Consider the following 23,450-nt stretch of genomic DNA (forward strand, 5'->3'; position numbering starts at 1 on the left):
TCTCTAGACTGTGTGCCACAATTGGTGCCACTTCCCATAAATTACACATCAAAGATGTTGTGCAGCAATAATAATGCAACCTATGTTGCAACGTTGTTAAGCAAAGCTGGTATGCCCCTGGGTGATGCTGTAGATGCCAAGGACACTAGGGGCCACAAGGACATGGAGACATAGGTGAGAGTAGGCCTTGGTAGCCATGACATTTTAGAAATATGCTTAGCCACTTAACAATGTTATATAGTTACATAACTGAAAAGAGACATGCATCCATTTAGTTCAGCCTTTCTCACATCTGTTTTGATATTGATCCAAATGAAAGCAAGAAAACCAGTTTGAAGCACTTCCAATTTTGTAACAAAGTAGGAAAAAATTCCTTTTTGACCCCAGAATGGCAGTCCAATATTTCTTTGAATATGGCATTTATTACCCTATTAATTAGAAATGATATCCCTAAATATTGTTTTTGCAAATATTCATCCAATTGATTCTTAAGCATTTGTATAGACTCTTATAAAACCACCAATTCAGGCAAAGAATTCCACATACTTATTGTTCTTACTAAAAAAAACTTTTTTTTTTTGCCTAAGACTAAATCTCTTCAGTTTAAATGAGTAAATGAGTGACCGTGTGTCCATGTACTGTCCTGTTTATGAATAGATTTCCAGACAATGGTTTGTATTTGCCCCAAATGCATTTGTATAATGCTGTCATATCACCTCAAAGTCGTTGTTTTCAAAACTAAATAGATTTGAATGTGTTAACCTTTCTTCATAGCTAAAATGCTGTATTTCTTTTATTAATTTAGCAGCCCACCTCTGCACTTTTTCTATTGCCATAATATCCTTCTTTAGAGCAGGTGCCCAACATTGCACAGCATATTCAAGGTGTATTCTTACCAGTGATTTATATAGAGGCACAATTATATTTTCATCCCTAGAATCATTGCCCCTATTTATGCATTACAATACCCTACTGGCCTTTGCAACTGCAGATTGACATTACATATTGTAATCTAGTTTGTTATCTATAAGATAACATGTCATCTGCCATTTGAATGCCCAGTTCCACAATCTATCTACATCCTTCTGCAGCAAAGCAATATCCTGCTCACATCCTATTAATTTACAGAGTTTTGTGTCATCTGTAAACACTGAAACATGACTTTAAATTACTATTTCAAGGTCATTTATAAATATGTTAAATAGAAGCAGTCCCTGGACAGAGCCCCGAGAGACACCACTTACCACTTTTGTAAAGCTTGGAAATTTACCATTCATGACAACCCTCTGTACTCTCTCTTTAAGCCAATGTTTTACCCAAGAACAACAATTTATATCTAGACCAAATTATTTTAGTTTGAACACTAACCTATGGAATAAATTTATGGACATTAGAGATCGTTTGGGGATAAGTTTTTCTAATGTAGTTTTTACTAAGACAAGCACCAAGGATGTGTATGTTAAATTTAGCTACATGATATGCATCTAATAAGAAATATTCCATGAGATCGTAGCTGCGGCAATCTGTTTGTTTGATTGTTTTTAGGTAGACCCCAATGAATAAATGCATAATTAAATACATGCATGTTTTCACTGGGGTCATGTATACTAAAAAGTGAAATGTTATCTGGCCTTTTTAACAAATAATATTTTGAAATTCCTGTAATGTGATTTTCTTTTCATATGCAGTACTATACTGTGCCTAATAAATGGTAAAACAAACTAAATTAATAACAAAAGTGTTTTTTTTTTAATACACAACAACAGATCCAGCAACACACCTTGGTATATGAATATTTTATTGTACCAACAGAAGTGACAAGTCTTCATTTTTTGTCAAAAGTTAATTTGAATCTGAAACAAATTAACAATAAAAAAAAATCACACTTTAAGATGCTTTGCTGGATCACTGGGCTAAGGATAAAGGCATTCATAAGTAACACCTTCAGGACACAGTTTCTCTGTGTTGCAACACATTAAGGATACAAGCGATTTGGCATTTTTGCTTCTTGTTTGCTTAGCCATGATTCCCTCTGTCTCATTTAGCAAACCAACCGATATTTGTTTTTGTTTTTTGTGTTTTTTAAGAAGACGTAGGGATTTATTTTAGTTATTCAGTATGGATGTGCAATTCATTATTAAGTGAGAATGAAATGTAAAAAATGAAATTACTACACTATTTGTGTACAACTCATGCTACTACAGAAAGAAGTTGGATAGATTCACTTATTTGTCCCTTTTTTATGAATGAATCACATAGCGAGGATTTTAATTTGTGTTGGTTATTACACGTAGAGTAACACAATGAGGTCATTATTTTTTTTTAATCTGTGGTATACAATACATTGGGAAGACATTTCAACAATTCCAACGCAGGATCCTTCAACATGTTGGATCAATTACAAACACCATAACACCAACTCCTGTCTCCAGACACATTACTAATTTTCACCAAGGCAAAATGGATAATCTTAAATTCCAGGCAACTGAAAAACTTTTGCCTGATCCCAGGAAAGGCAATTTCAATATACAATTACTGCAAAAGGAATCGGCAATGGATTTATGCGTTCAAGACTTTGACCCCTCAAGGGCTAAATGAGGAGTTTAATTACACCTCTTTTATACATCAATAAACAAATTCAGTCCTTTTTGGCACGTTTTCAAACTATATGATTTATTCATCTTAATTAATTTTCCTTTTTTGATTTCTTCAGTTACACTTTATTTTCTCATTGACTTAATATTACGTGTCACACACCTATACAGTACCCATTTTATTTCTATTAAGTATTTCTATTAATCTACTTTTCATCTTTTATACATATTAGGATCCTAATTTATTTATCAGATAGATAATCCTAATTATTAGGAATCCCTAATATAGGATTTTGTTTTTCTCTTTCAGTAACTGTTTTATTCATACACTTAGTACACTCGCGAAATCATTAGCTTTAATTATTTTATTTAATGTTCTTTTTATTCTTACTGATTGATTCATTATTATTTTCCTGTACATCCATTTAATTTTGGATCCCACATATTCATTATTTTTTCTCACTGCATACTGTACAGGTTTGTACCACTCTGGCCACCATCTTCCCATGTAAGATGTCATAATTCCGCTTCTGTCTATTATTATTTTGAAGGTTAAAATGTTAAAAACTTTGCTGCATTCAATGGTTCTGATACAATATCTTGTGATAAGACAAAAGTAGGATTTCTTTTCTAAAGCATGCAGTGAAATGTTTGAAATAAAAAAATAAATCACTGGACACCAACCCCAACACTTCACATCAACCCTGACATAGTGGTAGAAGCATTATGGTTTGCACTTGCTTTAATGTTTCTCAGCCTAAATTGCATGCTGTCCTAGAGAGAGCAATCAATAAAAGGTGTGACAGTACATTTACCAGAATGTGAGTGGAAAGCAGTATGTCACTTGAAGCGACGTGCTATGGCAAGATGAAGATATGTTTTGGATTGCCCAAATCTGAGTTCATACATCAACCCAGTCCAGATATTGTGACAAACAAATGTTTCTAAATATAAGCAGATTCCGTTTGTGCATTACTATTATAGAGCAGATGATCAGAAGAAATTTTTTTGAGTAATATCTTCACCTAAAAAAATGCTAAATATGACTAAATATTGTTCTACATTAATTAATTTCTCAACCACCTGCATTTTTGCATAGAAACAGTATTTGACAGCCCACGTTCCTCTTTCAACAATACAAATATGTCTTTGTAGGTCAAAGTATAACTGCATTTTAGGAGTTTGAAAGGGACAGGGATGAGCTATAAGCACACACTACATTAGACAAGCATATTTCCTCCTATACTACCATTACATCCACACAAACACAATATCTGCACATTCTCTGGGGCATTGTTAAAAACTGACATTGCCAAAAGTGCCACCAAATTCTTCTACAAAAGAAGCAGTGTGTTTGAAGTGGATTTGACTATTTTGCACAATATATCTACTACAATATAATATACATAGAAATATTTTATATGTATTATTTGACTATTTTGTACAATATATCTACTACAATATAATATACATAGAAATATTTTATATGTATTATTTGACTATTTTGTACAATATATCTACTACAATATAATATACATAGAAATATTTTATATGTATTATTTACGTATAAACCGTCATACGTTTTCACCTCCTTCGCTTATCACTTTTTAAAAGTGAAAAAGAAATTAAATCATATCTTACTACATGTTGTATAATACACAATGTATGTAACCATGCTTCTTAAATCTGCATTTTTTTTTTTTTTTGCATTTTAGTTGTTTCAGGCAGGTTTTGAGCTTCTTTTATTTTACTTTCTATTTCTATTCGGATGATCTTTGTGAATATTATTCTTTACAGCAATGGATAGAATTAATATTGTACATTTTTACCAGTTACTATACAGACAAATACAAGACATAATGATTAGGAATCATAATTTAAACATAGATAAGAAAAACTGTTTTAAAAATATATCATAATAATACAGTGATTATTTGAAAGAAATCTACTTTCTATATATATGGTCAAATACAGCAGCAAATAAAAGTCATGTCAACACTTAGCCATGAAGTTATTTTCATTTGTTTGTTTGTTTTTGTTTTGTATCTGCTTGACATTTTTACTCACAAAATTATTTCAGCTCAGAGGCATAATGCCTGCCTGTGAAGTTATTTTAGTTTTTGTTCTTTTTCTGGCTGACATTTTACTTGTCACTAAATCAGTTTAGCTCAGAGGAATAATGGTTTGCAAAGCTCTATTCTTTCTACTGGTGATTGTTCTTGTAGATTGTCTTACATTAGTGCACAGCTTCCAGGGTGCCTATCGTATGGTTCTATTGTTTTGAGGTGTTGCGAATAATTGTTGAGTATTTACACAACGCAAAATGGTTCTGGGAAATAATATAGACAAGTGTATCGAAAAGGAGAAGTACTGATTGCACAAGTAGTATTGTGTTGTAATGAGTGTTGGTATGGATATATTCATGCCAGAACACACATCCGTTGTAGTGCTCTTTAATTTACTTGATATATTTTTACTTACCGTATATACTCGAGTATAAGCCGACCCGAATATAAGCCGAGGCCCCTAATTTTACCCCCCAAAAATGGGAAAACTTATTGACTCGAGTATAAGACTAGGGTGAGAAATGCAGCAGCTACTGGTAAATTTCTAAATAAAATTAGATCCTAAAAAAAAATATTAATTGAATATTTATTTACAGTGTGTGTATAATGAATGCAGTGTGTGTGTATGAATGCAGTGTGTGTGTATGAATGCAGTGTGTGTGTATGAATGCAGTGTGTGTGTATGAATGCAGTGTGAGTGTATGAATGCAGTGTGAGTGTATGAGTGCAGCGTGTGTATGAGTGCAGCGTGTGTATGAATGCAGTGTGTATGAATGCAGTGTGTGTGTATGAATGCAGTGTGTGTATGAGTGCAGCGTGTGTATGAATGCAGCGTGTGTATGAGTGCAGTGTGTATGAATGCAGTGTGAGTGTATGAATGCAGTGTGTGTGTATGAGTGGTGTGTGTGTGTGTGTGTTGCAGAGCCTTGGTGGGGGGTGGGCAATTTTTTTTTTATTATTATTTTAATTTTTTTTATTATTATTTATTATTATTTTTATTTATTTAATTTAATTATTATTTATTTTTTTATTATTTATTATTTTTTTTTTTTTTTTATTATTACTGTCTTTTTTTTGTCCCCCCTCCCTGCTTGATACATAGCAGGGAGGGGGGCTCTCCTTCCCTGGTGGTCCAGTGGCATTGGCAGTTCAGTGGGGGAAAGGGGGGGCTGGCAGAGCTGTAACTTACCTGTCCTGCAGCTCCTGTCAGCTCTCTCCTCCTCCGCGCCGTCCATTCAGCTCCCTCTATCAGCTCACACTGTAAGTCTCGCGAGAGCCGCGGCTCTCGCGAGATTTACACTGGGAGCTGACCGAGGTGCTGAACGGACGGCGCGGAGGAGGAGAGAGCTGACAGGAGCTGCAGGAGAGGTAAGTAAGATCTCTGCAGCCCCCACAGCCCCCTGTCTGTATTATGGCAATGCAAATTGCCATAATACAGACTATTGACTCGAGTATAAGCCGAGTTGGGGTTTTTTAGCACAGAAAATGTGCTAAAAAACTCGGCTTATACTCGAGTATATACAGTAATTAATATATGTAACGTAGGTTCTATATATAAAGAATAGTTCTCCATTCTCCGTTTACTAGATGGTATTTTGTACATGATGAAATTTACATTTATTGTAAATAAGGAAAGCAAAACTCAATTGTTGTGTTAATTATTAAAATGTTAACAAGTACTTTATTTTATATTAAAGTTGGAGAATACAAGCACACCAAAATATTTTAATTTTAAACAGAAACCTAGAAATTGTTGTGATTTTTGGTAATCCTCATCCGATACACAAGTAATGCATTGTAAAATCTAAACCATATATGTAAATGCACAATATCCAACATTGAAGTTGCTGTTTAGTGGATAAGGGAGTGCGCTCGTTCTTGTGTATTGTAAAAATTGGCCCCCAGCAACACCCCATTTAGTTTTTTTAAATTGCAATTGGTGTCTGTGTATAAATAGTCAATGATTTTGTTAGATCTTATGTGGATGAGCAGGCTTATTAAGAAGTGGAAAATTTGGGGATCTCTTGATACCAAGCCAAGGTCATGTAGAGCAAGAAAGAGTTCAGCCACAACTGCCAGAAGAATTGTTCAGGATACTAAGAAAACCCCACAAGTAACCTCAGGCAAAACACGGGCTACACTGGAAAAAGACCTTGTGATTTTTGTACAATACGACGTCACTTGAACAAAAATAAGCTGCATGGTCGAGTTACCAGAAAGAAGTTTTTACTGCGCCAATGCCACAAAAAAGCCCAGTTACATTATGCCTGATAACACATCGACACGCCCCACAGATTATGGCACTCTGCAATTTGGAATGACGAGACCAAAATAGAGCTTTATGGTCACAACCATAAGCACTATGTTTGGAGAGGGATCAACAAGGCCTATAGTGAAAAGAATACCATCCCCACTGTGAAGCATGGTGGTGGCTCACTGATGTTTTTGGTCTGTGAGTTCTAAAGGCATGGGGAATCTTGTGAAAATTGATGGCAAGATGAATGCAGCATCTTATCAGGAAATACTGTCAGACAATTTGCATTCTTCTGCATGAAGACTATGCATGGGATGCTCTTGGACTTTCCAGCATGAAAATGACCCTGAGCACAAGGCCAAGTCAACCCTCCAGTAATTACAGCAGAAAAAGGTGAAGGTTCTCGAATGGCCATCACAGTCTCCTGACCTTAATATCATTGAGCCACTCTGGGGAGATCTCAAACATGTGGTTCATGCAAAATGTCTAAATACTTTGCATGAACTGGAGGCATTTTGCCAAGATAAAAAGGCAGCTATACCACCTGCAAGACTGCACGTTGCCATTGATGCTAAAGGGGGCAATACACAGTATTACGAACTAAGGGTATGCAGATTTTGAACAGGCGTCATTTCAGTTTTTTCTTTATTGCCATGTTTTCTTTTATGATTGTGCTATTCTGCTATAACCTACAATATAATTTGAATCCCATAAGAAATAAAATAAATATGTTTTGCCTGCTCACTCATGTATTTTATTTATTTTTTTTAAATGGTACATATAGTACCAATTCTCCAAGGGTATGCATACTTTTGAGCACGACTGTATATATCTCCAAAATAATTGCACTTTTGGACTGACAAAATAACAGCTTTGGCATAACCACTATCACATAAATAATAGAGCATACTAACTATAAAGCAAACTACAAATTGAAAAAAATGAATATACATGTTCAAATTTCATTTTTGCCTCTTTACCTCAGACACATATATTACGATATTTTTTGACTAGGAATCTAGATCCCTCTCTTTCTCCATTCTCCATTTACTAGATGGTATTTTGTACATGATGAAATTGGGGTGCTTTACATTTATTGTAAATAAGGAAAGCAAAACTCAATTGTTGTGTTAATTATTAAAATATTAACAAGTATTTTATTTTATGTTAAAGTTGGAGAATACAAGCACACCAAAACATTTTAATTTCAAACAAAAACCTAGAAATGTTTGTGATTTTTGGTAATCCTCATTCGATACACAAGTAATGCATTGTAAAATCTAAACTATGTAAATATAAACATTATACTCTCACTGGATATATTCTACTGTCGCCCCTTGTGACATCATATATTCAGGCAAGATGATTTATAGACTAGTCCTCCCCTTTCTTGTACTACCTACAGTACATTAATGAATAATTCAGATTTTTACTAACCAGTTAGAGTGAGTGTATTTTGTACATGAATCTTAAATTGATACAGGCAGCTATTACTGAAAGAAAATGCAAGCATATTTTTCTGCATTAGAAATCAAAATGACTGAGCCTATTTCATTAATGGAAATATGAAATTCTACATGGCCATAGAACTACAGAGGCCATAACACTTAACAATGCTGCCTGTCTCACTAATGCAATCCATTGATCTAGTACATGGATAATTGCACATTTACCTCTGCTTAGACACTATAAATAATGTAACAAAAAAAAACATTATCCTTAAAGGAACACTGTAGAGTTAGTAATACCTATCTGTATTCCTAACTCTACAGTCCGGATGCCCCTTGTTAATTAGGTCAAATGTTTTTTAATTAATTTATAATAAAACAAATGACTAACCTTTTCTCCAGTGTTGAGTCTTCCTCGGCACGGCCGTGATCTCCTCCTCAGGTTGTGTCATAGAGGAGAATTGGGGACCTTAAGCACATTGCCATACAATTAATACAATAATTCTCTATGGCTGTCAATGACAACACTGCACCTGTCTACATGACATTACAGTATGCTATGGTATGAGAGTCAGGAAGTAAGAATCCTAGCTCTCATACTCAGTGAGCTTGGAGGCATGGCTCGAAGTCATGCTTCCAAGCCCTCTAATTAGTGAACTAAAGTATTTTTGTGGGTAGGAGAGAGGGAGCATGGCCGCAGGCACTATAACAACTTCTCAATAAAATGAAGTTGTAAAAGTGCCTAGTGTCCCTTTAAAAGCTGGGTTCAGAGTAGATTTTAGAAATGAACATTCTTTTAAGATTCACTTTTTCATGACAAACTATGTTTTCTTTTTTATTTTGTTTTTTCAGTGTATTTTCATAGTCATTTCAGTCTACAATCTACGTATTTAAAAAGAAGAGCATGAACTATTATATGTTTCTAAAGGTTTGCAAAAATTCATAAACATATGTAAATATTTTCATATCATTGTGTTAATGTAAACTGGTTGAAATTTTTATTTTTTTATTTTTTTTATCCAGGATTTAGTTAGCAATTTTTCTTTTTAGTGCTATCTATCCAGAGGAATTCAGTTCCTTTATAAAAAAATAATTGTTAAAGGTTTCACTTAGAAAAGGCTATGCAAATTTTGTATCTAGTTCTTAATGAAGAAATTAAGGAATTGGAAAGAGTTCAGGGACAAAGCAACACTAAATGTAGTTATGAGGATTTCAGATGCAATAACAAACTTGCATAGAGCAAGGGAAGACAGTGAAAACCTAAATGCTTTATTAAACGCGTTAATAAATTTCTAAATGGTAATCAGAGAGAACGCACTACTTCAAGCCAGCCAGTAAAAGAAGAGGGGGAACTGTAGGAACATATAAACCTATTATAGAAAAGGGAAAGTTCAAGAGAATAAATACAATTAACTCATTGAAGGAAATGGCCCTCATTAGTCCTGGTAATAGGAACACAGCTGGAAATTGTGTACAGTAACTCCTAGTGGGACAGGGAAGATAAGCTAAAAACAATCAAAGAAAAAGTAGAATTACCTGGGCCATTTAACATTTTAGGCTAAAATGGCAAAGCGGAAAAAGTAGCTACATCTGAATACAATTTATGATTTAGAGTCAACTTAACATTCTTTAGAAGATAGAACGCAAATAGAAAAACAAATTGCTCAAACCAGGAGTGGATACAAACACCCAAAGGATACTAAATATATATCAAAAAGTGAAGAGAAAGGTGATACAATACACAGTAACACTTTCAATAAGCAGATAAGGACAGACCTTGGTAACAATTGAATAAAAGTATCAGTAACTCAATAGATGAGTAAACACTGTATCAGTGCAAGTAGAAATAGTCCACAGACATATTAATGATCAGTCCAAAGAATGTCCTTATGTGTACAAAAAAGCTGGCCAATTAGTCTGGTACTAGAGCATAAAAGGGTAAGGTCCAAAAAAAAATGGACCTAGGGTAAAGAGAATAAAACACACTAAAAGGTTAACCTCAACTGAAAAAAAGGACTCCCCTAAAAAATCCTTATAGATGCAATAAAAAACTGTATTAGATGGATAATCTAATGTGGTTTCAGGAGTGGTATACACCTTTAAATGTTAAAATAACATGCAGCAATGCTATAATGACATGATCTGTCTTAAATGATCAAAATAAATGCAATATCAGTGTGCTTAATAACAGTGAGTCCAATAGTATGAGAAATGTCTCTGCATGGATACAATTGTATCACTTGAAATAAAAGTTATAATTACTATATGTTCTCATTACTCGTGCGTTCCAAATGCAGCCCGGTCGTCTTTACTGCAGTGGCACTTTCTGGCACTACAGTAAAGACGACCGGGCTGCATTTGGAACGCAGGAGGATCGGTGAGACGCACGCGGCTTTCAGCATCATCTGCCGACAGGACAAGTTCCTAACAGCTGCTAACACCGAACTTTTCTAATTCCAGTACAGCACTATCAGAACTTTACAAAATTGTAAGTGCTTTTTCCGTTTTTTATGTGGATAATAAATTCAATTTTAATAAGCAAGCACTATTGAATTCTTCACTACAGCTTTGGCAAAAACGGAGGGGTTTTTCCCATTAAACTGCAGGTCATTACTTATGACCTGTTAGTCATTTTTTATTCATTTCTTTCAAGTACAGAGTCACATATAAATCATCACTGTTATTTATTCAGATTTATATATTATTGTACCATATTATTCTAGCTAAATCAGCTTTATATTAACCAGTTTTATCTATAGCTGGTATAGGCTGCTATAGCTTACAATTTTCACGGACTGTGTAAAACTTTTATTTCAAGTGATACAATTGTATCCATGCAGAGACATTTCTCATACTATTGGACTCACTGGTACTAGAGCATATCTAGCTCATATTGTCCAGTTTCCCTGCTTTTTTGTATAGTCAATCTTTATATATATATGAGCTTACACAAATAAGGACATTCTTTGGCTACTATTATTACAGTGTCACACAGCTACCCTATATCATTCATCCTAGTATGATACTGGTGGTTATGGTTAGCCACTGCCACTTACACCAATTTGGAAAATAATATAAACAGGTCTTTTTTGTTAATTGTTTAATTTTCTGAGTGTGTTTAACCCAGGTTGTGCTGTGTAAGTTTGTGAGCACTTTGCAGTGCACTGTCTGCTGTGTGCAGTGTAGTGTGTTTTTATTTCTAAAGACAAACACTATAACATTACAGAAGTTAATCAAACAAGTACAAGCCCATTTTGCAAAAAAAAACAGCAAATTTGGCTAAAGTTGTGTTACTATAGACTATAGACCACAACATATGGAGTGCCAAAGGTTGCCTACCCATGCTGTACACAATACATATTCATATTTCAATATATTTTTTTAAAAATAATAGAAAAACCCATCATCATCATCATCATCATCATCAGTGTGATATATTAGTCCCAAGATTAAATTGAGGGAGGGTAGGTATGTTCCCCAATCCACCATCAGCAGTAGTACCATGGCCTCTGAGAGTCTGAACTTCTTCCTTGGCCATGAGGACTGCTTGTACCTGCTTGTACACCACTGCTTTCACCACCACTGCCACCACTACCACTATTAGCCAAGGTGAGTGGATTGGAATGTGCATGCTCGAACACTGTGCAAGTCAGTGGGGGCCGTGGACACTGGTGAGTAAGCATGTGTACTGTGTGGCCATTGCATTCAAAATGACTGAACGAGTAGTACAACAAATCTGCTTCAAATCTTCACTTTTTGTAAAATAAAAAAAAAAAGAAGACCCATTCTTCACACATAAAGCTAAAAAGCTTTAGGGCTCCAGAGCATCCCCTTAAAAGAACACTCCTAACACCTTAACAGCTTATTATCCTTGGATGAGCAAGGAGCTCCAATGTTTTTATTAGGAATTGGCAAAAAACACAAACATTTCAAAGATATCTGTTCCTTTTTTGTATTTGTATTTTTTATTATTTATATTATGTTTGAAATGGAAGACAATTAGAAATAGAATGTCACATTATGTTAATTTAACCTACTGAAATTCATTACATCTGCATCCATACCCATTATAATCTTCCGTGTGCCATTTAAATGAAGTCCTAAAGTGTTAAACATGGCACCTTATATGTGTATAGCTAGTATAAGCTTTTAATTTATTTTGTGCAAATTTGGTAGTTCTTTGGCAAGGGCCCGATTTTGCCATCATATTTACAATGCTGAACTGATGTGGTTATGTTGCTTATAGTACTTTTTCGGTAATTCTTTAGATTTTGCAAGATGTAATGACTCTACATAGCGTTTAATTAGCAAGCAGTGAACATGCACATGCATGGTAACATTAACATGAGAAATAAAGCTGTACAATTTTATAATTAACTTTGACCCATGAAAGTACTGTGTTCAAGTGATGCATTTGATGTCAGAATCACTTTAAAAGCAAATCAATTTCAAAGTGCTTTTTTTTTTAGTATGTTGCGGTTTATTTTACTATTCATTATTATTTGAACTGTAAAAGTGCACACGCTGTTGTAAATTCTACATACAGTAGACTAATGTGTGTTCTAAATCATGCCATGTATTATTATTAATATTTGAAAGGAAATTAAATCATGCCTTTATGCTTTAGCTTAGAAACCATGGTGATTATGCTGATGAGATCAGATCTACAGCTGGCAAACGACAGGGAAAAATGCAAAGTATACTTGACAGATGGTACATCTTTTCAAGAGAAACATTTTTGTATACTCAAAAAAAATCTTAAAAATGAATTGTAGTAACTTCAATCCTTGTGATAATGTATTCGCTGTTGGAACCTATGGACTATTGCTGTTAAACTGCTAGTCATGCCATCTTAAGACAGCTCTAGGGATCTTTTTTTTTGAGAGTTTGAGAAAAGCTTTGCTATTCCTTGTTATATACAATTGATGAACTATGTAATAAATATTTATTACTGTATTCACCGTAAGCAACAATAAGGAATTATGTAAGCTTCAGCCTGAGGCAATTACTCAGATTCTATCCCCAGAGCAGTTGTGCATTGCCAGAACCCAGTACTGATCGCTTAAAGAATTACTGTTTAAATCATCAAAGCTGGGACACAGTATTGGCTTTTTTGTGCGAATGAATTGGCAAGCAATGCTAAGTGAGATTTTACAGTAGTAATGAGAACATATAGTAATTATAACTGCTTGCCAGTGTACAGTACCTATTAAAAAGAGAGGATACGGTTCTCCATTTTTCCCATATAATTTTGCGGGCTATTAAAATCTTTATGTAGAATGCATTAATGTCAAATGCAAACCTATAACATTACTAGTACATTTTTAAACGTTGCATTTTTTGGCGGTGAGATATTTCAATTCTTATTAATGATTCAAATAATTGTAAAGTAAAAATGTAAAGCAGCATTGAAATATCAGTTTATGATTAGAGGTGTTGCAGTAATTATGAAATATTGTTAAAGGTTATTCCAAGTATCACAACCACTTCATTTTAAAATGGTTTAGCACTGAGTGAGATCTTTAGTGAACCACATCATGGCTTTCACTGGAGGTATGACTAAGGCAGAGATTACATTCTTCTTAAACCATACAAATGTATACCAGCAATGGATGGCTGTGAGAGGCTAAGATAAGTCAATGGACACTCTTCTTCACGCTGCCCTCACTGCCCTCTACAACTGAAATTAAAGCTTCCTCAATAGTCCAATTAAGTATTGGTGGACAGACTGCCAGGGACTCTAGTTTGGGGCTAAACCATTCAAAAATGGTTTAACACTGAATGGAAAGAAAGCATGAGCAATCTCCAGACACTATAATTACTTCATTGAGATGTGAAAGCAGTGTGCCTTTATGGTTAGTTTATGTAGCCATAACCCCAACCTTTAATTGGCACTAAATCTATTTGAAGATCAATATTATCTTAATATTATCTTAACCCTAAATTCTAGCATGCACACCTCAGGCATTCAAAGTGTTAAGCTGTTTAGCAGACATTTTATGTTACTGCATGAAAAAGGGAAAAGAACTAGTTGCGAGTAATAGCATTCAAAAAACAATTGCATTTAAAAAAAAAAATTACTGTTCAAAACTCTCTAACCTCCTCCTTTACAAATATAATGCAATGGAATGATGTTTGGTGTTCCTAGACTTCTTACGTTTTTGTGGGGGACAAATAATTGTACCCTATTTAAGAAAAAATGCCAGATCAAAAGGAACATTAGCAGCCAGTCAGTACCATTCTAGTTGACTCTTCACATTAAAACATAATTAAGGATAACAGGGCTCAATAGTAACATAGTTAAAACCAAGAAACATACATTTTCACCTTATACTTTGCATTGAGATGTTTAGTGATCAATGCAGGAGCCATTAAGGCAATTAAACCGTTTGGTATCTCAAAGTCCTCTGGTTCTGTTACTGTAACGTTTTATTACAAAAACATTATTACCTTCTCCAAAATCCACTTTTTCCATATCTTCTAATACATGGGATAAAACCCAGAATAATATATTATGACTCTCTGAAAGGTAAAAACCACTACATAAGGCTGTAGTAGTTATGATGTTTGGGGTAACCCATTCATTTTTACTAAGAAGGAAGGGGTCTGTTTCTTTCTATACTAATTATTTAGAATCTGTGCCGTTTTTCTGGCACTATAGATTCCTACAGTGCCCCATCCCTTGCGCCCCTCCTCCCGCAGTGCTGAAGGGGTTAAAATCCCTTCAGTCACTTACCTTAATCCAGCGCCGATGTCTCTTGGCACGGGGTCATACTCTGCCCACACTCCTCTCCTGCCAGCAGAAGTCAATGGTCAATGCTTTCCTGTGGGGATGCTAGTGATGCTGGAAGTCTCCATGCATTGCGTGAGGATGTCCAGAGACATTTAGGTGACCAAAATGGTAGACAGCCACTAGAGGTGGAGTTAACCTTGAGAAACTGCAATAATAACCACTGTATGGTTAAGGGACATGGGACATTGCACTCAGCTTAATGTAGTTGTTCTGGTGAGTATAGTCAGTCCCTGCCGGCTTTTCAATGTTAACACTACCTTTTCAGAAAAAAAGGCAGTATTTACATTACAACCTAGGAACACTTCTAGTGGCCACTCCTTAGACAGACACTAGAGGTGCTTCCTGGGTCAATGCTGCACAATGTAAAAGCAGCACTGCCGCACTGCCGCTCAATGTCTTCATGTAGACGCTGAACTTTCTCCATAGAGATGCAATGATTCAATGCATATCTCTGAGGAGATGCTGATTGGTCAGGATGTCAAAAGCATTATGATTGGCTGAGATCATCAATTCTTATGATGTGAAGAAAAGGCGGTGGTCCCATGCGGCACTAGAAATAAGGTGAGTTATTACTCTGTTACTCTATTGAAAGGGTACAAGATGGGGCCGGGGGGGGCTAAATAGTTATTTTAACACTATAGGGTCAGGAATACATGTTTGTATTTAGTACATTTAGTATTTATTTAGTATATTTTGTCTTTGATATAGTTTAAAATTAATACCTGAACCTGATTCTTCAGTTGCATGTCAACTGATCTCTTTCGCTTTACCATTACAGTAAGGCATTATGATATAAATAAAAGCAATCAGACATTCTCTATTGACAAATGAAAATGTGTTCTTAAAGATGAACAGTCCCCATACATATACACATTTACTAAATATAGGTATAAGTTAGCATAATTTTTAACATTATGCTAACTTATACTTACATTTAGTAAATGTATATTTGTATGGTGTGAAAAATTACCGTATATACTCGAGTATAAGCCGAGTTTTTCAGCACATTTTTTGTGCTGAAAAACCCCAACTCGGCTTATACTCGAGTCAATTGTCTGTATTATGGCAATTTACATTGCCATAATACAGACAGGGGCTGTGGGGGCTGCAGAGTGTTTACTTACCTCTCCTGCAGCTCCTGTCAGCTCCCTTCTCCTCTGCGGCGGTCCGTTCAGCACCTCGGTCAGCTCCCAGTGTAAGTCTCGCGAGAGCAGCGGGGTCATAGTGCGGCTCTCGCGAGACTTACACTGTGAGCTGACAGAGGAGCTGCACGGACCGGCGCAGAGGAGAAGGGAGCTGACAGGAGCTGCAAGAGAGGTAAGTAAACTCTCAGCCAGCCCCCTCCTCCCCCCACTGAACTACCAATGCCACTGGACCCCCAGGGAGTGAGAGCCCCCCTCCCTGCCATGTATCAAGCAGGGAGGGGGGGACGAAAAAAAAAATATAAATAATAATAAAATAATAATAAAAATAATAATAATTAAATAAAATAAAACATAACAATAAAAAATTATTAAAATAATTAAAAAATAATAATAATAAAATTGCCCACCCCCCACCAAGGCTCTGCAACACACACACACACTGCACTCATACACACACACTGCATTCATACACACACTGCACTCATACACACAGTGCACTCATGTACACACACATTATCATACACACACTGCATTCATACACACACTGCACTCATACACACACTGCACTCATACACACACACTGCACTCATATACACACACTGCACTCATATACACACACACTGCACTCATATACACACACACTGCACTCATACACACACACTGCACTCATACACACACTGCACTCATATAAAAACACTGCACTCATACACACACTGCACTCATACACACTGCACTCATACACACACGCTGCACTCATACACACACACGCTGCATTCATACACACACACGCTGCATTCATACACACACTGCATTCATACACACACACTGCATTCATACACACTTACTGCATTCATACACACACACTGCATTCATTATATACACACACTGTAAATAAATATTCAATTAATATAATTTTTTTAGGATCTAATTTTATTTAGAAATTTACCAGTAGCTGCTGCATTTCCCACCCTAGTCTTATACTCGAGTCAATACGCTTTCCCAGTTTTTTGGGGTAAAATTAGGGGCCTCGGCTTATATTCGGGTCGGCTTATACTCGAGTATATACGGTATATTTAAATGTACCAATCCACATTTCCTGTAGCTGGGTGCCTCCATTTTTATCTCCTTGCCAATCATTGTTCATGTTCTCTGTCCATTGAACTTTACAAGCAGCAGATAAAAAGCATAGATAAAAGGAGAACACTGATTCTGTTTGTGCTTCTTATTTGCAATAGTTTTTCCTGACTTTGCCTTGTCTGAATAGATTATGATGCCATCAACTAAATCTTTAATAATTTAATAATAACATTTTTTAAAAATGGATCATCGCATAAAAAAAATTAACACTCGTTACAGGTGATTTTCAATGTTTTATTCGATGGCATAAACACCATAAAAGTAACAGTTGCCCTGTAAATCATGCATATAATATCAGCAACTGTAATTTCACCAAAATTATCCTGCAGCAAAGCTTTGTGTCATGTCCCTGGCAGCCTCCATATATAGAAATGAGTCATCTGAACACCAGAGTTAGAAGTAGGATTCAGACTGATACAACACCCAGTAAGAGAGTCATCATCCACATGTATCCCATAACTGGTGCAATTAATGGAAAACAAATCGTGCATAATTCCTATAAAGGAAATACACTGTGCAACAAATAATAATGACAGACAACCACATATATATATATATATATATCAGTATATGGAAAAAAAATATCAACATATTAATATAGTTTGTTTATATTTCCAAATATTAAATACTTTTAACTTTTTTTTTTATCCAAGGATATAAAATCATTTGAAAACTTAACCAAAAATATACAATCAAGGCCTATATTGGAAGTGGAATCAAACAGAAACATTGTTCAATGACAGAAAAGGGAAGAGCTTAACCCCTTAAGGACCAAACTTCTGGAATAAAAGGAAATCATGACATGTCACACATGTCATGTGTCCTTAAGGGGTTAAAATGATGAATGTCAAGAAACTGAAATTTTTCAGGTCCAAAGAGCAATGTGGATTTGTATTTCTATATTTTTATTTTTAAGACATCACAAACACATATTTGTTAAAAGGTAAAATCTAAAATCTGTCATCGCTTCATCACATTGAAGTGGCTATAGTGCCTGTACTTCCATTCAGCTTTAACCTCCTGAGACTCAGCCCATTAACTTGTCTCCAGCAGCCTGGCCTCCCTGTGCTGTGCAGGCTAAGGAGGGAGAATCAGCCTGAGCAGCAATGGGCGGTGGTGATTGGCGGCGAGTGTCAGCTGACCACACTAAGCCTATTAAAACTGATTGTATGGTTAAGGAAGAGTCCGATCTCTGCCTTAGCCATACCTCCATTGTGGACTAGGCTGAGGGTGACCAGATATCTCCATTCAGTGTCAAATCCTTCAAAACTGTTTCATATTGAATAGATGAATGGTGCTAAGGAACTCCAGTACTTTCCAATTAAATTGAATGGTTATAGTGCCTACAACGTCCTTTTAAATATAAAATATATATTTTTATAAATATATTTTTAGAAATGTATAATAGATCACTTTTACTAAATAAACACATTATTAAAAATCCTGCAAAGTAACAGTTTCCCTGTGTGTATTATATAATTTCTCATTCTTTTATTCGTGTTTTATATTATTTTATGTTCAGTACAGCTGGGATTTATCAGATTAACTGAGCTTCTAATTTATTCATACTGCTCACGTGAGAAAATTCTAAATTAGTAAAATATTGTGGAACTTTATCACAGTATTTTTAACCTTTAATATTGCAAGTTTTTTTCACCAAGTTTGCCAAATGTGTGAATACAACCAAATATTTGATTTGCATTTACTGACTCAGAAATTAAGAATACATTCGGGAAATAAACAACAACATTGCATTATATTTAAATTAACTTTTAATATGAAATACAAAAAAAATGATAATATTAAGTAATTAATTTAAAAAGCAAGCAAAAATGATACAATAAACAATTTTCACAGGTGGTAACTTTGTTCTAATTTGTTTTTAACAAGGTCACAAATAACAGAATATTTCCATTCTCTTATTTTGAATAATTATATTTGTAAAAATAAATTCCATCAAGAACTCTGTGTGCATTTTTAAGTAAAATAAAAAAAATCATCAATTATTCATGCCATTTTACATACTATTTTACAACTATACAACACAATTGCTGTATAAATATGTTTGAAGATTTAAAACAGCATGTGAAATTTTAATGTGGCAATTTCTGATTCATAAAGTATTTTAATTTTATGAAAAAAATATCATGCACCCTGCAAAAAAAAGTGAGAATAAAATACTTTTTTAGGGAAACAAATATTCCATTCCTAACAATTCCTAAAGCTCTTTTAACAACAGATTTATCTATAAAAATCGTATCAACGGAACATTCAATTAAGTGACTTGATTATAAGACCTTTAACTTTGTGAGTTTTAAGCAATACAATGTATTTACATGGTTTGCTCACCTAAATTGCCCTCAAAGGATTAAATGGTTATTTACTAATAAAGCAATTTAATGGCTTCTGGTTAATTAAATAAAACATATAATTATATTAAATAATTGTTCTACTGTACATTGATGATTATGCAGAGATCTCAAAACAGATGCTTGACAACATTTACAATTTTTTTTTATATTGCTGTCAAACTATGTAACAATGGATAAAGGATAGGGCAAATAACTTAAACTCCTTAAACATACAAAACAGTCGCACAAAGATGTGTTGTGCTTTTATTATTGCTAATGCAAATTAGAAAACAAATAAACGATGAATATATGTCAGTATGCCTGTATATGTAAGTAGACAGGAACAGAGACTGGTAAAAGGTGATGGGTGAAGTAAAAAAAAAAACTGAAAAAGTGATGGGAGAGTTTTTAAGAAGGTTAAAGAAAGTTCTCAAGTATGTACTCTATGAATCAAGCTATTAAACTCTTAAACCATTTGGGAGATATATATTGGGAAATTAGTTAACCCTTTAAGGACACAACTTAAAAGGGAATCATGACGGGATATTTCCGTCATGTCATGTGTCCTTAAGGGGTTAACAATTGTAGGTCTTAGGTAGGCTCAAGGTGATTGCTTTAAGCAAATTGTTAGTCATAATATTTACAGCCATAAATGTGTCAAATAAATCTAAATTGAAATAAGGCATCTTATGAAATTTTGAACATACCTTGATAGCCTGTAGGTGCTGACTTGTTGCTTAATGCTTAATGAAAGGTGACAGGAGATTCAAATGTAAATTGTTGATAGTCAAACCAAAAATCAGCTACAAAGCTACCTTTTCAACCCTCCAACTTAATTGTTGGGGGGAAGTGGAAAAACAACCGGTTCCTCTCCCATCTTGTTTGCTGTATGATGGGAACTTATTGTAAAAGCATAAGGAACCCTGGGTCCATAAAAATCAGGAATGAGTGTTGGTGGTGAAAGACAATCTACATGGATAGTTCACTCCTTTGGCTTCTCCTACCCCTGCTTCATCTTCTTTGTTGTGACATGAGCAGTGGAACTAGTCATAAAGGTGCCAGGGATTCCAAATTGTATATATCATACCTTGCTAAAAGGTTAAGTACCAATGGGAGATAGGCATTATTATTGTCCATACCTTCCAGTGTCATTAACCAATATATTTATATATATGTACAACTTTATAATTGACCCATTTTACTTGTATGGAAATGAACACAAAAAAAAAAACACGAATCAATGCACATGGGTACAATCAAATTTTCCAAAGGTTTAACTTTATAATTTATTTAAACATGTTTTACTTAAATATGACTAGAAGGTTCAGTCAGTGCTTTATACAATTCCTTTGATTAATTTTGAAAATATTAAGAAGTAATACCCTTTTTGTGTTGTTATACACAGAAGGACTTCTTGAATGCAATAAAGATGAAAAAATTATATATATTTTTGCTGATAATGTACTAGACTAAAGTTTACATAAAGCTATCCACCATGTACTTTAATCTGACACCTGATTAAAAAACAATGTTTTGGGTTATATATTTATAAACAAAACAGTCTGTTAATTTATTCACACCAATTGTTATATTGCACTCATCCATCTACAAATCTGGATATGGATCATGCAGTTGCAGATTATATGGCATCCTATCCTATATCATATAATGCAAAATGGAAAAAGCTAATGAATTCAAAACAATATCAGTAGATGAGATGTGACTCTTTGCAGGATATCTATACTCTTCACTTGCTTTTGGATTGGAAGATGGTAAGGTTTATAAAATTTAGGTAAAACACTTATGCTCCTAAAAGCAGTTAAGTAGAGGATAGACATGTGCACCAGTTAAATTTAAATTTCATACTAATGAATAGTGTTGTCGCGAACCCGAAATTTTCGGTTCGCGAACAGCGAACACGAACTTCCTCAAATGTTCGCGAACCGGCGAACCGCGCGAACCGCCATTGACTTCAATGGGCAGGCGAATTTTAAAACCAACAGGGACTCTTTCTGGCCACAAAAGTGATGGAAAAGTTGTTTCAAGGGGACTAACACCTGGACTGTGGCATGCCGGAGGGGGATCCATGGCAAAACTCCCATGGAAAATTACACAGTTGATGCAGAGTCTGCTTTTAATCCATAAAGGGCAGAAATCACCTAACATTGACACCTGTCCTCTTTAAAATCTAAAGCTTAAGCTATTGTTAAAATAGATATGAGTGGTGGCACTGACTGTGCAAATGGGCAAGGCATCCAACCTGACACAGAAGCTGGCAGGCAGGCAACTGCTCTTCTATTACAGTGAAAACAAATTATTTATTTAAAATCTAAAGCTTAACCAATTGTTAAAACAGATATGAGTGGTGGCACTGACTGTGCAAATGGGCAAGGCATCCAACCTGACACCGAAGCTGGCAGGCAGGCAACTGCTCTTCTATTACAGTGAAAACAAATTATTTATTTTAAATCTAAAGCTTAACCAATTGTTAAAACAGATATGAGTGGTGGCACTGGGCAAGTAGGCACAGTATCCAATGTGAACCTCACACAGAAGCTGGCAGGCAGGCACCTGCAATTACATTACACAGGAAAAAAAAAAAAGCAGCCTGATGTTATAGCCCTAAAAAGGGCTTTTTGGGGTGCTGTCCTTACAGCAGAGATCAGATGAGTCCTTCAGGATTGTAGTGGACACTGATTACCCTAGCCTAGCTATCAATTTCCCTATCTAATCAGCAGCAGCTAAACTTTCCCTCCTCTCACTAAGCATGCAGCTTCAGAATGAATCGAAAATGGATGCTGGGAGGGAGGTTGGAGGGTGTGGAAGGGAGGGAGTGCTGCTGATTGGCTGGAATGTGTCTGCTGACCGAGAGGCACAGGGTCAAAGTTTGCCCAATGATGACGAATAGGGGGCGGATCGAACCGCCATGTGTTCGCCCGCGGCGGCGAACGCGAACACGCTAAGTTCGCCGGGAACTGTTCGCCGGCGGACAGTTCGGTACATCACTACTAATGAATTCATACAAAATTAAAGATTTAATTAGTCCATTACGAATTATGTAAAACATTAATTTTGTAGGATAAAATTATTTAAAATTTTTCATTTTTGCCCTTTAGGATGAAAAAAAACACTGCACATGCGCCAAAAAAAAGCAAGTAGGGAGTTGGCAGCACTACCAACTCCCTCCTTGTAATAAATATAAAAAATTTCCACCACCCCCTGCATTAAAACCTATGGGGGGTCACTATGACCCCCATATTAATAAAAGGGAAGTTAAATCCGCTGGCTGCTCACTGTCTTTTAAAACTACTAGTGATTGGGCAGCTATTACTGCCCTGTCACCAGTGAAATAAGGGGGGGACCTGGTGGGGAACCCAAATAACTAAAATGGGGGGACATAGTGCCCCCCCCACGCCACGTCTCAGGCTGCAGGGAGAACCAGCGTTCATTCTCCCAAAGCAAAGATGTTACAAAACACCCTGTTCCCTTACTATTCCCTGTTTTGCTTGGTAAATAACGTGTCCACATATTTTTTCCCCAGTGTTGTTCGGTACCCGAACAAAACTATGAAATACCGACACCACCCGTATGCTTATTAACTTTGTTCACTCCTGTTAACACCTCAATAACGATTCACACCTCAGTGTTCTAAGTGGTCGGCT

Source organism: Pelobates fuscus, chromosome 6 (genome assembly GCF_036172605.1).
Source record: "Pelobates fuscus isolate aPelFus1 chromosome 6, aPelFus1.pri, whole genome shotgun sequence".
Classification (NCBI taxonomy): Eukaryota; Metazoa; Chordata; class Amphibia; order Anura; family Pelobatidae; genus Pelobates; species Pelobates fuscus.